This window comes from Citrus clementina, unplaced genomic scaffold (assembly GCF_000493195.1).
Source record: "Citrus clementina cultivar Clemenules unplaced genomic scaffold, Citrus_clementina_v1.0 scaffold_2, whole genome shotgun sequence".
Lineage (NCBI taxonomy): Eukaryota > Viridiplantae > Streptophyta > Magnoliopsida > Sapindales > Rutaceae > Citrus > Citrus x clementina.
This window is the reverse complement of record NW_006262688.1, coordinates 25,826,471-25,842,819: the sequence shown is the minus strand read 5'-3', so window position 1 is coordinate 25,842,819 and position 16,349 is coordinate 25,826,471. Positions and strand designations below refer to the sequence as shown.

The 16,349-nt window shown below is 33.4% G+C and overlaps 1 pseudogene; it reads right to left on the bottom strand.

The window, feature by feature from the left end:
- Positions 1 to 14,104: 14,104 nt before the first annotated feature.
- LOC112101012 lies at positions 14,105 to 15,635 on the bottom strand (annotated as a pseudogene).
- Between the last annotated feature and the right edge of the window lie 714 nt (positions 15,636 to 16,349).

Genomic DNA, 16,349 nt, shown 5'->3' with positions numbered 1-16,349 from the left:
GTGTAACGAGAAAACCATCAAATTACAACCCATACTCTAACATATATAATCCTGGATGGAGAGACCACCCCAATTTTTCATGGTCTCAAGGATTCCAATAGAATGGACTAGCAGCTCCAGCTCCACCAATACAACCAATTCCTCAAGTTCCTCAAGCCTTTCAACCATCATTTAGACCATACAATCAAAATCAAAACCAAAACTACTCTCAACCCAGACCATGAGAGGATGCAATCCAAAATTTCAAGAATCTTATTCACTCTACGATTGAGCAACAAAATCGCACCATTGATGAACTACGAAATGAGATGAGAGCAGGCTTCAACTCACAAGCCCAATCAGTTTCAAACCTCGAAAAGATGGTGGGACAATTTACTTTTTTCAGTTCAAACTTTGGCAATGACTGTTGAGAAAGACAAATTTCCAAGTCAACCAGTGCCTAATCCTAAAGAAGTGCATGAAGCATGTACTAGTTCGCCACAGCAGCATGGAGAGGTCAAAACCGTCATGACCTTGCGAAAAGGGAAAGAAGTCGACAGCAAGGTGGAGATGCTGGTGACGAAAACAAATCAAATTGTACTTGCGAATGTTGAAGAGTCATCACCAGAGGAGAAAAAAGAAACCAACCCACGAGAATATGTTCCTAAAGCTTCATTTCCTCAGAGGTTAGCTAAAAGAAAGAAGGAAAAATCCACAAGTGAGATTCTTGAAATCTTCAAACAGGTAAGTGTTAATATCCCTTTGTTTGATGCTATAAAACAAGTGTCATCTTATGTTAAGTTTCTTAAAGACCTTTGCACTAAAAAGAGAAACATGCACGTTCAAAAGAATGCATTTTTAACAGAAAACGTTAGTTTTATACTCTAACATAAAATTCTTCTAAAATACAAAGACCCAGGTTCCCTCATTATCTCATGTAGTATAAGGAACCACACAATTGAGAATACTTTGTTGGATTTAGGAGCTAGTGTAAATCTGTTACCCTACTCAGTATTTGTGAAACTTGGACTGAGAGAATTACACCCAACTTCAGTAGTGTTACAGCTTGTAGATCGGTCCACGAAAATACCTCACGGTATTGTGGAGGACGTGCTTATCCAGGTAGACAAGTTTTATTTTCCTGTTGATTTTATTGTAATTGACACTCAACCAATCCAGAATTCAAGAAAACATATCCCCATTATTCTAGGCCGACCTTTCATGGCAACTGCCAATGCTCACATTCAATGCAGAACTGGAAATATGCAGTTGTCCTTAAGCAACATGACTATAGAGCTAAACATCTTCAACATTACCAAACAACCTCACAATACAGATGATGGAATTGTTGATTTGGATTTAATAGAAGCATTAGTTGATAATACTTTTCTTTCAAACCTTAGTGATGACCCTTTACAAATATGTTTAACTCACTTTGGTTTAAATTTTGATATTAACAGATCAGTTGATGAGGTCAACGCCCTATTTGACTTAGCACCATTTATAGACACTAATAAATAGAAGTTAAGAGTTGAACAACTAGCACCATCAGAGAAGAAACTCATCCCATCATCAGAATCACCACCAAAACTCGAGCTCAAACCATTACCCAATACTTTGAAATATGTGTTTTTAGGAGAAGAAAGCACTCTGCCAGTAATAATCTCATTATCCCTAAATGACGAACAAAAAAGTAAGTTATTGGATGTTTTAAAAGAGCACAAAAGAGCATTAGGATGGACCATAGCCGACATAAAATGTATAAACCTAGTAGACTGTATACATTACATTCACCTTGATGAAAATGCTAAACCTACTAGGGAATTGCAACGTCGGTTAAATCCTAACATGAAAGAAGTTTTTAGAATTGAAGTCCTTAAACTGTTAGATGCATATATCATTTACCCTATTTCTGATAGTTCATGGGTCAGTCCTGTGCAAGTTGTCCCAAAAAAGTCAAGAGTTACAGTACTTACTAATGCTGATAATGAATTGATACCCACTAGAGTGACTACAGGATGATGTGTATGCATTGATTATAGAAAGTTGAATTTTGTCACACGTAAAGACTATTTTTCTTTGCCATTTATCGATCAAATGCTTGATAGATTAGCATGCCAGAAGTTTTATTACTTTCTAAATGGATACTCAGGATATAATTAGATTTCTATAGCACCAAAAAATCAAGAGAAAACCACTTTCTCTTGCCTTTTTGAAACTTTTGCATATAAGAGGATGCCATTTGGATTATGTAATACATCTGCTACATTTCAACGATGAATGTTAAACATTTTTTCTGATATGGTCGAATAATTCCTTGAAATCTTTATGGATGACTTTTCTGTTTTTTGTGACTTATTTGATCAATGTTTACATCATCTAACACTAGTTCTGTAGAGATGTATAGAGAAAAAAATTGGTCTTAAATTAGGAGAAGTGTCATTTTATGGTAAAATAAGGTATTGTTCTCAGACATATCATTTTGAGTAAAGGTATTGAGGTTGATAAAGGCAAAATGGATCTCATTTCCAATCTTCCTTTATAAAAAATAGTCAAAGAAGTAAGATCTTTCCTTGGGCATGCTGGTTTTTATAGACGTTTCATTAAAGATTTTAGCAAAGTTTCTAGACCCTTATGCAATCCACTTGCTAAGGATGTATCTTTTATCTTTGATGATTCATGTCTTGTGGCATTTGAAAAACTAAAGCAGTTGTTAACATCATCACCCATCATTCAGCCCCCAAACTGGAGTTTATCATTCGAGCTTATGTGTGATGCATTTGATTATGCAGTAGGTGCAGTATTAGGACAAAGAGTTGATCGAATTCCCTATATTATTTACTATATTAGTATGACATTAAATGATGCACAATTGAACTATTCGACTATTGAAAAAGAAATTCTAGCAGTAGTGTTTGCATTAGAGAAATTTCGATTTTATCTCATTGGTTGTAAAATAATTGTGTTTACAGATCATGCTGCTCTTAATTATCTTCTCACAAAGAAAGAAGCAAAAGCTAGACTAATTCGTTGGGTCTTACTTTTGCAGGAATTCGACTTGGAATTCAAAGATAAGAAAGGAACAGAAACTATTGTGGCTGACCATCTATCTCGTCTTAATTTTGACACAATTACAGAACCATTAACATTAAATGAGTCATATCATCCGCAAACTAGTGGCCAAGTTGAGATCTCCAATCGAGAAATAAATCACATATTAAAAAAGACGATGAGGCCAGACATAAAAGATTGGTCATTAAGACTCGATGATGCATTATGAGCGTATATAATGACTTTCAAGACCCCGATTGGAATGTCACCCTACAGGCTAGTGTATGGAAAAACTTGCCACCTACCTGTGGAACTCAAACATCGTGCGTACTGGGCCATCAAGAAATTTAACTTTGATATGCAGCAAGCTAGCTCAGAAAGAAGATTACAACTGGCAGAACTTGAAAAAATTCATAATGATATATACGAAAATGCCAAAATTTACAAGCAGCGAATGAAAATCTTTCATGACAAGTAAATTTTGAGAAAATCTTTCACCCCAGGTCAGAAAGTGCTTTTATTCAATTCTTGCTCGCACTTATTCCCAGGTAAGTTACGCTCTCGATGGTCTAGCCCCTTTATTGTTCACACTGTTTTTCCACATGGAGCAGTTGGAATTAAGGACCCAAAGAACGATGTCACGTTTAAAGTTAATGATAAAAGATTAATATCATTTATAGAGTACCAACCACATGGAGAGGATACCGAAATAAATTTGAGTGACCTACCAGATTTAAATTGAGATTTTTTCTTTCTTTTCTGTGATTTGATTTTTTTCCTTCTTTTTATTATTCGTTTGCTAATTGAAATTATTTTTACATAAGTGTGTTTGTTTAACCATTAAGTTCTATTTTATCATTATTAATCATTAATGCCTCAGCTAAATAGGTCCTCTTGAACCTTCTAGACGACTTCAACGTGTAAAATCTCATCTTAAAAGGCAGATTCAATTTTATAAAACAAATCATATTTGTGATCTACAACCACCAGAGTTAGTGTTCCATGTTAAGGATTTAGAAAGCCAACTCAGAAACATTGAGGGATGTATCTTCGACATTCAGTTGGAGCTTGAGGTAAATTCAATAAGAGGACGATTGTAATTTTCTTTGTGTGTTTTAGTTTGTTACTTTGTTTGTATGCTTTTGTTTGTTACCCCGGTTAAGTGACGAATAACGGTACTCCGTGACAATCAAGTCGGTTACTTCAGTTTCTTATAATAACTAATATTCTGAGGCGAATGTATGGACAGAAACGAGATTCTAGCAAAGCTTCACAATCGATTCCCTTCACTTCCTCAGAATGTCCTCCTTACAATCTATAAATCTCCGTCCAAACGCATGTGATTGCTTATGAGGAATAACATACCTACTGACATCCGTTGGTTAATCGAGGCCAAAGTACGATTGGCAGGTGAATTGTCTTCAAAACTTATTGCATACATGCCGGGTTGTGGTAAAGGAAATTATACAAGAAAGCGAAAAGCTCGAAGAATTTCTGTTGCTTGTCATAAGTGTGCCAGAATGAGATGTGATAAAAAAATCATGTTCTTTAGGAATGGTGTCTGCTAACAAGGAAGATAAGATTCAATTCATTAAGGATGACTTGAATAAGGAGTTATTGGATGATATCCTTGGGAAATTTATAACCGTCCACCTGTTTGTTTTGCCTTTTAAAAAAATACACAAACACTTTTTTTTTTTCAGCGCGCCACCTGAAATTTGCTTTTTGTTGCATTCGTCCACTTTCATCTAATTTTCATTAGCGAATTTAACGGAATGACCTTTTTACCCCTCAAAATTACAATTTAACCCAAAATAAATAGAAATTTTAGATAAATTGGATAAATTTAATTTTTTTCAAAGGTGGATGCTAGAAATTGGAGGAAAATAATGTTTGTTACTAAATTTAGAAAATTTGTATTTATTTTTTTGGAGGAAAATAGTTTTTGTTGCTTGCTTAATTTAGAAAATTTGTATTTATTTTTTCTTTTTCAAAAAAATGTACACTTTCAAAATTTTGAGTCGAAGATGGCTGAATATGAAGTGTAGCAACTCTAGAAATGATATTCTTAGTAAAAGAAAAAAATCTTTTTCTATCATTTTAAGTGTAACTTTTTTTAATTAGTTTTTCTGCATCATTTTCACCTTTCTGCATGCATATTTTTTTAAAAAAAAATTGGATGACATGATGACTTTCAAATTTTAGTATTTGTATTATCTTTGGTCTTAAGTGATGTTATGCTATGTTTGCTATTCTATATATTGATGACGGAGACAAATATGAGTTGCTTGAAAGGATGCACACATCATAATGAATACCAAGTGAGTTTTTTAGCCTATCATTTTTCTTGGAGAGTAACCCTTTTTGCCCATCCTTCATATAGTTTAGCAGTTTATTATTTTATACACGATCTTTAGATTTCTTTTGAGTTAACCCTTAAAAAAATTTAAAAAATAAAAAAAGTGTGTTGCTACATCTAAAAGTCCATCTAACTTGTAGATATAGAAGATTATTTAGAGTCATAAAAGATGATGGAAATACCATCTTTGATCCGTTTGAGCCTTTCTAGTCAACCCTATTATAAAGGATGCATAATTAACCCCTTTGAGCCTATATATTAAAAAAAAAATTCTTTGGTAACCTATCATCTTTTCCCACTCCAATATGGAGTATCACCTTATATTTTATGTTTTTCACCACTCAATTATGTTTGAAAATAGTGATGATTATGTATTCCTAATAATGGTGCTATGAAAAAAAAAGGGATATGTATATATATATATATAAATACAATGAAAAAAAATGAAAGAAAAGAAAAGAAAATTCCAAAATAAAAAAAAATAAAGCACCTTGTAATCTCCAAAAAATCTCCTATTTTTCAAACATACATTTTTGTTTTCCTATTACCCTTTTTTTTTGTTAGCCATGACCCTAGGCTATGTTACGTCCTAATAAAAGTCCTTATTGATTTTAGGGATCTATAGTCTGAAGTAGAAGCTAGTTTTATGCGTGAAAAAGATGCAGTGACGCATAAAAATAAATAAATAAATTGGGTTGACTATCATTTTGTTTAACTTAAAGATCATGTTATTTCTAAGCTGTGGCATATTTCTTTCATCTTGGTGAAAGCGTGTGATATTATTTCTTTATTATTCTCTCAAATTTAGTATTCATTTGAGTGACTATTTTTATTTGGTTTAATTTCCTTGTGAGAGTGTCACTACTTCCAGTGATATTTTGGGGTTTGACATGTCATTCTTGAAAGTAGCTGTGACAAAGTCTACTAGGCTGATGCATGTGGATGGTTGATGTGGGTGTGATGTTTCTTTAGACTGGAGATAATGCTTATACTGTTATTTGATTACTATCATTAGTCTGATTGAATAAACACGAGTGTTTTAAAAAAAAAATCATTTGGGTTTGAATTTTGTTTTCGCTTTAATTGCTAGAGACTAGCAATAAGTTAGTTGGCGGGTGTGTTGAGTGTTAGAAAATGTATATTTATAAAGGAGAAAACTGTCATTTTACATTTCAAGTCTTACTAACACTCTTATTTTTATGTATTTAAGCCTCTTATGATTTAATTATGCGTGTTTTATTTTAATTAAGTATTTTATGTATTTTAGGGGACATCATGGTCATTTCACAATGAACGAGAGATCAGACAGTAAAACAAACATCACTTTTGAACTCATGACAGTCGAAAACCTTAGGAGGCGTATAAAAGGAAAAATGACACTATTCACATGTGCGGTACTATTCACATGTACGGTATTGTCCATGTTATTGTTCACGACACTCTTCACATATACGAAACGATGATGTGGAATTGACTGATAAGGTGTCACGATTCTATTGAACTAAAATTCTTATGTGTTATTGATCGGTGATGTGGCAGCACGTTAGTGGACAAAAAATAGTGCGTATTATACATGCATATACACGAGATTATTTACAACCAAACCGCGTCACTATTCAAACTGTGTGGTCAAACCGCGTACTGTTGACTGATGACGTGGCGCAATCCTGAGCGTCCAAATTGTTTTTAAGTAATAAGTTGCAATTATTCTTTTGCTTGTTTATTTATTTTGGGTGAAGTTAGAATTTGCAATAATCGATCTTCACAATAAAGTTACAATTTGGTTAGGAGCTTTCTTTTCTCATATTTGATTAGGAAGCATCAATGTCGATTTTTCGATTATATTACATGTTTATGCATTTAGATTTTCAATAGATTTGAAATTGTAATATTTATAATTTAACAAATAAAAAACTTTGCTGGTATAATTACATTAATTTAATGTGTTACATGCTTTAATTTTGTGTTGGATTATAATGGAGAATGGTTCTTATTTACCTCCAATTGCCGAGAATGAAAATGTACAAGGAGAAACACGGACTGAAAAATAAAAAAAGAAAACAGAGGGCTATTAGTGGTTCCGGTATAAAAATATTCTTTGCAAAATCAATTATTAATTGTTTTTGCTTTACTATTTATCTTACCATTTTTTTTAATTAGTTGGAGTTCATGAAGAACTTTTCACTAGAAAAGAATTGAATGATGAGGATGAAGATGGCCTGTAAATATTAGATTAGTTTATTTTCGATATTAGTATTTGTGGTTTATTATATTTTGTTATTAGTATTTTGTATGTTGGATAATCATGTATTGGACAATCATTTATAATTTAAGTTTTTTTTAAGTTTATAGTTTTATTAAAAATTTATGTAAAAAATTGATAGAAGCCTAAGCTCAGCCTAAACCCAAACCATTCCAAGACTTAGTTCTTTGATGTTTATAGTTTTTAAGCTCAGCCTAAAAATTGATAAAATTGATAAAAATTATAGTTTTATTAATTCATAAATATTTCTAATTTTTTAATTTGAGGGCAAGGCCTAACTCTACTAGTTAGTGGACGACCATTCTAAGACTTAGGTCTTTGATGTTTATTTTGTAACTTTTAAAAAAATCATATTAAATATAAATTTCAGCAATAATTTAGATTTGTTTAGATTTTAGATATGCGCATGTGTGTTTAATTTTTAAATTAAAAAATCATATTAAATAGATATTTCAACAAAATTTATATATGTTCAGATTTCAAATAAAGAAACAAATATTAGATTAGTCTCGATCAATTTTTAAATTGTATCTAAGTCCCAAAAGATTTTGCACTATATATTATATCAGGAGATTATGTCCATTAAAAAAAGAAAAAAAATCGTTTGAAATTTGAATCACTCTCAAAATCGTTTGAATCACTCTCAAATATAATGAATCAAACGATTAATATGGCTTGAAGGTCAAAAAGATTATTTGTGTTTGATTAAGAAAATAGAAGATTTATTTAGCGACTTTATCAATGATTACATACACCAGAACAATTAATTACACTAACACAGTGGCTGGGGCAATGGCAACAACTACCGTTCTCTAGAAAAACAAGATAACAATGAGAGTAAGTATTTTAAATCAATATTTTACAGGAAGAAAATATTAACTATAGTTTTAAATCAATCCAGCTGCATTTCTTTTGATCACGAGATGAGATTTTAATCAAAGGGCTGTTGTCAAATTATATAGGAGATGAGAACCAAGAATGATCGAGAATGCTCGCTTGAAGGATAAGGACAGTGAGAGTGAGTCATCAAATGTGAAAAAGAGACAAAATGTACTATTTAGCTGTTATCCTTTATATTTCCTTCATTGAATCAGAGTCGTTGATCAATGTTTTCACAGCTGTAGCTTTACGGTTCGTACATTATTATTATTGTAATATGGAAAGAAATGAGAATGGGAGTAAATTTTTATGCTGGTGAAAAGCTTGCTAATTTCTCGGCATTTTTGTTTTGTTTTATCTTCGCTCATTTAAAGTTTCAATTTTTAACGTCTGACCTCTATAACTATGTTCTTTATTTTCCAGCATTTGTCTCCTATGTCTTTTGTTTGTTTTAGCTTTCCGTTTAAATTTACTGCACTAATTTTTCACTTTTTACCATTTTTAATACTATTAGGTACGTTTTATTTACCAACACCAGCAGACTAGGGTGGGCAAGAACCGAACTGAAACTAAAAAAATCGGTTCGGTTCACTTTTTTTAAGGAAAACATTGAATATATAAATATTGAATAGAACAATTCGATTCGGTTTGATTTTTGAATCAAAAGTTAAAAAAACTGAACCGAATTGATATTATATATAATATCATTTGGATCCCTGTCATTTATCAAATTTTAGTATGGGCTAATATTTTTGCAAACTTTTAAAAAGATTCTTATCGAAAGTCAACCGTCAACAGAGTCAACTATCATTACTGTTCCCTAAAGGTTTTGTAAATTATATAATGGCATAGAAACTTATTTTATTTTATTTATATTTTGGGCCAAAAGTTTTGAAATTCAAAATAGTAACCACGATTATGAAAATTCTTTATTTTAGTCTAAAATTCTTCATTTTACTCTGAACCATTAAGTGAACCGTTATTGAAAACCAAAATCAAACCGAAATCGACATTGAACCGAACCAAACCAAACTATTGATTCTGGTTTGGTTTTTATTTTCAAAAAATACCGAACAATTTTTTTAATTTAGAACCCAAACCAAACCGGAATTGAAAATTTATCCCAAAATTGAACCGATGCCCACCCCTAACCAAATCGTTCACTTTTCTGACGCCAGTTGATATTTGGCTATCTGCGTATGCACTATAGGCATTATAAGTTGGATTGTTGCAAGCCACTAAGCACTATATTTGTCATGAGTTTGAACCCCCACAATGCATTGTGGGGGTTTAAATTTTTGAGTTCGAACTCCCACAATGCAATTTCCTTCCTTAATTTAAGTGAAGGCAATCTTCTCCATTTCGAAATGTGAGTGGAGTGGACGGCCACTCAATATGAGTGGGTAGACGTCCCTCAAAATGTGAATGGAGTGGACGTCCCTCGAATATTAGAGAGGGTAAAAATATAGGTGTGCTTCATAAGAATTGATGTAAATTAGGGTAAAGATGTAAAGTAGGGTAAAAATCTGGGCGTGCTTCATAAGAATTGATGTAAATTAGTCCCAGTAATTTTCTGATTTGTAAATATCAGTTGTAATCTCATGTAATATGAATTGTACTCTTGAGCAATAGTCTCATGTAATAAAGAAAAAAAGTTGGATTGTTTCACAACAATTGTTGTTTTTCTTTGTTTGTCCTTTTTGCAATTTTAGTCTAATGAAATTGTAAGTTAATTTGTAACTTCGATTCTAACTTGCAAATCTTCTCTTTTACATTTTACTTATAACCATTACATTATTATGCATTATGGTGAATAATATGGTTAATTAAACTCAAGCAATGGCAAATAATGGTTATTCAAACAGAAGTTACAATGGAATGGATAAGGGCATTTGATAAATGTAGCTTGGAATTTAAAGTAATTTTGAATAAATTCTTCATATATTTGAAATTTTCTAACTTGTCCTAAATATTATTTTGTTGAGATGTCTTAAATCTAAAATTCCACGGGCTATCTCGTTAGAGAAATGAACGGTTGAAGTTTATGTGTATGTCCGCTGGATTTTCTTTGATTGTAAGCATATTAGTAAGCCTCTTTAACATTGTTTGTTTAATGAGAGACATTGCTTATATTTATTAACTTATACTCGTAAAATTTCATTCACTTCTTTTTCATTTAGGAGCCCCCATGGTTGAAACGTGGATGACGCGTGCTATACTGCCTCCTGGCTATTCTTCAATTTATTGATTTAACATTTTATAGCTCATTATCTACAAAGCGGAGCGCGTAGGGCGTAGGCACTGCTCCGTTTGCTACATGGCTTCTTATCAGATGAAAATAAAAAAGTTTCAAGCCGTAAAGAAATTGATTGGACTAACTAGCTACGCGACAGCGTAAGATTAGAGGCGTGACGCCCTAACTATACAAACTACCAAAACGTTTTACAATCCTCTGGAATATCTTAACTAACTTTTTTTTTTTTTTTTGTCTGAACCACAAGGTGGTCATGAGTGGGCCTCAACTGTGAGAGGCACTTTTAAGCCCGTACCACAACCCAGACTAATCCCTGCTCGCATCGGGTCGGCCAGTAAGGGGTAAAGTGCTGGCCAAAGTGATGACTTCATACGAGAGCGGAGCTTGAACCCTTGACCTCTCTTAAGGAGTGAGAGTGCTGAACCACTCACACCAACCAACTTTGGTTAATTTTTTTTTTCGTTGTGCTTGTGTCAGACCTGTCATTAATATTTAATATTATTATATTCAAACTATTTCTCTTTCCCAAAGCCACCCTCTGATAACGAATGAAAAGCACATATATAAAACACAATAAAAAGCATTCCCACCCACTAAGAAAAAAAAAAAGAGCCCCAATTGAAATTTATCATTTTGTTTGCCAAATGCAACACTAACGTGGCATTCTGTTGGTTAACTCCAATATAATAGTTGCAGTCGACTGCTGCCTTTGCCACATTTCTTATTTTCTTGCTTTGCTTTTTTGTCTAAAGTTTATGGGCAAATGATAGTAATATTTCGCATTATATAATCAGAGTTATTTATGACAAATTAAACATATGATACATTATGGGATGGAGTATACAACAGACTAAGGGCATTTTGGGTAGAGGGGAAAAGCATGGGAAGGGACTGAGGAGTGACTGCGAGAGTGGGCATCATCAGTAAATTATGAGAGGAAAATAACTGATCAAAAACCGAGAAAATTTACTACAATATCTATTTTCTTACTGAAGACGATGAGGAAATTAAGGAATAAGGAAATATGAATCCATTCAGAAAATACACAAATTTCATACCAGATGAAAACACATAATGTTGTAATTAAGTAGAAATTACTGCTGACCATAATATTTAAAAATAACATTAAATTAAACATAGCGGGCATTAAAGCATAAAGTACTTCAACACAGAAAAATTGAAATTGCAGACCCTAATATAGTAATATTAGAAAAGAAAACCTAAATCAAAACATACTCGACATCAACATTAATAATAAACGAACCCAATGAAAACAGACGAAGATTATGTTCCTTAATGCTGACCCCGACGCCGACGCTACTGTGGAGGAGAAGGAGAAGAAGGAGGAGGAGGAGGCTGCTGTGGAGGAGAATGAGGACGACGAGGCTGCTGTGGAGGAGAATGAGGATGAAAGGATATCTTCTTGTTATAGGCAATCCATGATTAAATTAGTGCAAGGCATATGGGGATGAAGAGTAGATAGCAAGTAGTATAATCTTCATCATATAAGCGGAGGCGAGTGAAAGTTCTAATGAGTTGCGAGAGTATGCTACGGATTAAAAACGTATCTGGTTCAAAACGCTCTATAGTCAGGTTATGGTAATTAAACTGACTTATTACTATGAACATAGAAAACGTATATGGTCCAAGGAATATAACTAAGCACGAGATAATGCATTAGTTTATAGAAAGGGCCAACAACACATTTGAGCACATACTTAGAGAGAGGATGGCTTTGTTTGAAACGATATATCCAAGTTTGTAAAATATAGACAACAGGAAGGCAAGCCGCAATCGCACAAGCATTCACTATGAAATATTCACCGTTTAAGTCTATAAACGAATATAATATTTGTTGAGCCTTGATCGAATTTAATCAACCAAGATTCCCCAAGACTGCTCTAAACACTCTGATGCTTGACTAAGAAACAAAATAAAAGATACACAGAAGAAGCTAAAGAACAGCAACAAACGAGAAAACAGTTTAAGTGGTTCAGCCTGGAGATGGCTTACATCCACTGAAGAACAGAGCAACAATCTTTATTCAATCACCAGGAACAAGATACAAGTTTTAAGATGAAATTACAAGCATCACACTGTCTGACTCCGTATCCCTTAAGTCTATATATACACGCTTAAGAGAGCCCAGAAAATCCCCCCACCAGTCAGCTCTCCTCTGTCAATAAGACCCAGATTTTCCCGCTCTTGTAACAGAACATAACGACCTCTGAGCCACGTGTTTGCTTCACGTTAAATGCAGGCTCTAAAACGGCACTCAGCAAAGTCGTATGGATAAGTGGAAGCATGTGATGGCCACGTGCTTCACTTACTCACAGATAGATGAATGAACATCTTGTCATACAGCTTTGAATGATCTTAACCGACCAGTCGTATTCCGTTCCAATCACGAACTGACATGTCGTATGGATTTCTGGAAATCAGTTTCAGAGCTCACACTTCAACAATATTATATAGGTCAGAATGTTAAGCAAAATGCAGAGGCTGAACCAAAATGTAACTTCTTTGTCTCTCATGGTGGTTTTGGTGAGGAAAAATAATGGTTTTTTTTCAAGTATATACAGCATGCGTGTCTATGTGCGTATATATATAAATGAAAATGGTCTTGCTAGCTTACGGAAAACGTAACAGACCTTGATTTAACGGAGCTTGCTACGGTTCATTATATGTTACGTACACACCCAATGATGGAAAGACACACATGCACATGAGAGAGAAATTGCTTACCAAATGCACCTTTTGTGAAGCTGGCTAAGGTGCAGCTGTTAGGTACAGCATTTGTACCTTAGCCATCTCCTGATTTAACAAGTTACAGCTCCTGATCTTACCACGTGTAGCATGAACATTTAGGTGACAATTGATTAGCCCATTTGCATATGGTAACAAGGCAAATGAGACCGGTTGGTGGCTGATTGAATAGATTAAAAGTTTGCAAGGGCTATCTAAACCCTGCTTGATATCTAATGAGAGCCAATTATTAATTTTTTTTTCGTATTTACAATTTAATTGAATGTGATAATTATCGAAGTTGTCGTGTTGGGGCTCTTACATTATTGTAATTTGTGAAATGTAAAATAAATTATGAATGAAAACGGGTAATAAAAACAAGGGTGCATCCTTTAATCAATTTGGAAAAAATCACTTTACACGCCCTTCCAAATGTCAAAATAGCCCTTATTTAAGACATTTGCTTCCTTGTCCATATAATTAAGTAATCATTAATGGGTCCGCCTAAGTTACATTTAATGTAACTTACAGCTGCCCTGTAAAATTTTGTTCAGCCCTCTATACTCTATGTTATTTATAATTTATTCATAACAAGGCTTTCCATCTCCTTAAAGGCCTCAATACCCGTCGGCCAAATAATAAACAAGTTATGTTTCTCCAACAGCATCTGATAGTACAAATTCAACATAGCAATATTCACAGCATTAGCACCCAGAGACCCTCCCAAAACCAACACCACCCTCGCATTTGCCTCGTCCTCCTTCTTCAACCCCTGAAAAAAATTCAACCTTGCACCACCTTAGACACATAAGTCATCAAAGATAATCTCACAAGGTTCCCACAGGCAACACATTTATCCTTTCTTGGGAAACACTCAGTTGTTGAATTGAACGCAACGAACACTTTATGAGCGAAAAAATGAAAGAACTCAATTGGCAATACCGGGAACCTAGTTATATTCTTGAATAACGACTTTGATTCTTTGCAAAGCCGCTGACAAACAAACGGGGAACGAGACGTAACCGCCAATGCCACTACGGTACGGGGATTCAAGTTTTTGATAATAGAATGGAATTGGATCAAATACTTGATCAAATGGTAAGGAAGAATGAGGTTTTGTGGGGGAGAAAATAGGGCGAAACAGAGGAACAATTGTGGGGACAGAGACGAAATCATAGGCGGCGAACGAGACAGAAGTAGATTCCATACCGTTATGTGATCTAATGAAGAGGATTTGAGTTATAGGTTGATGATTTTGAGCTCATCGGCTTTGGCCACAACTGGGCATATGTGGTCGCCGGTTCTGCCAGCAGCGAAAATGATACGGAGAGTGTTGTCATTTTTTATGTTGGTGTCTGTTCTTAAGTCGTTGGATTGATGAATGAAGAGACAGCAAGTGGGTTTCAATGTTCTGTAGCGGAAGTTGATTTGGATGAGACTGGAGTTTGATGGGTTGAGATTGAAGGGTAGAATTGTAAAGTTGAGGGGTGGGAATGTAAAAGTTTTATAATACTTATGAATAAATTATAAATAATGTAGAGTATAGAGGGCTAAACGAAATTTTTTAGGTCAGTTGTAAGTTACATTAAATGTACTTAGGCGGACCCATAAATATTCTAGTCACTACAGCATAATTGTTGTCTCTAACTAGATCCATAAAAAATGAATGCAATCATACAATAATATATTTTATTTCTTATCTCTACCATTGATTTAATTGTAGCAGAAAATTAGTACAAGAATGAATATATTATAAATGCAATAATGTTCCAATGCTTAGAAATGAGAATATTTATTGATTGTAAATAATTTTTTAAGTACTAGATTTTATGTTAAGAGAAATTCTTAAGATTAAGAGAAAGATTATTGTAGTTTCGGTGGATGAGTTAGATGACTGTCAAAAGTAATAAAAGTCTATTGACATAAAATCTAGTACTTAAAAAATAACGCAATATCAAACATACACTAAGTAAGTAAATCCAAAATAATGGCACGAAGATAAGAACTACAACAATGAGAAATCAACAAAAAAATTTTAATTTAGGTTCATTTGCTTGAATATATCAATGCTTGTTTGCAAGAATCACTAACCTTATGAATACCATGAGGTTTTAACATAATGCTAATAACATTCAAAAAATAAATAAATAAAACTATAATGCTACTATAATAATAAAATTGGATAAATAGTTAAAAGTTATAATTGATATGATTGTTGTCCCAAATTCAATTGACTAGCCCAAGTTGAATACTATTTGGGCTAAATGCAAACTTTACTCTAACCAATGATCACTGCTTGCATGTACCTTACAAATTGTTTGGGTTTCAACTCCCTTTTTTTTTTTTCTTTCTTGTTACTTCACGGAGTGTGTGGGCGAGCGTGAGGTGGTTGTTATTGCTTTACTGTGGGTACCACCACAACACATAAGCTAAATATGGATTGCGTTGTGAGAGATGAGGGATTTTTCCTGCCTTCCATGTGTGCTTGTAAAGAGATAAACGAAATTATTATGTCTTAATTTAATATCACATCATTTATTGTGTTTTGTATTTAATGAATCAAGGTCCAAAATGACATAAATTTGGAGTTTGAAATGTCACTATTTTTGGGATTTCGGGGTTTGTGTCACCAACCAGAGGAATTTTAGAATATATCAGGGTTATATTGTGTCTACATTTGTTTTGAAAAACCACCGTGTAAGTAGTAGTTATATTAAATTCAACTGTACATGTCATATTTGTATTAATTAGTTGTATTATCTCTAATACATTTTAAAATTTCTCTACTTGCTGGTGTCATGTACTGATTCTTAAGTTTG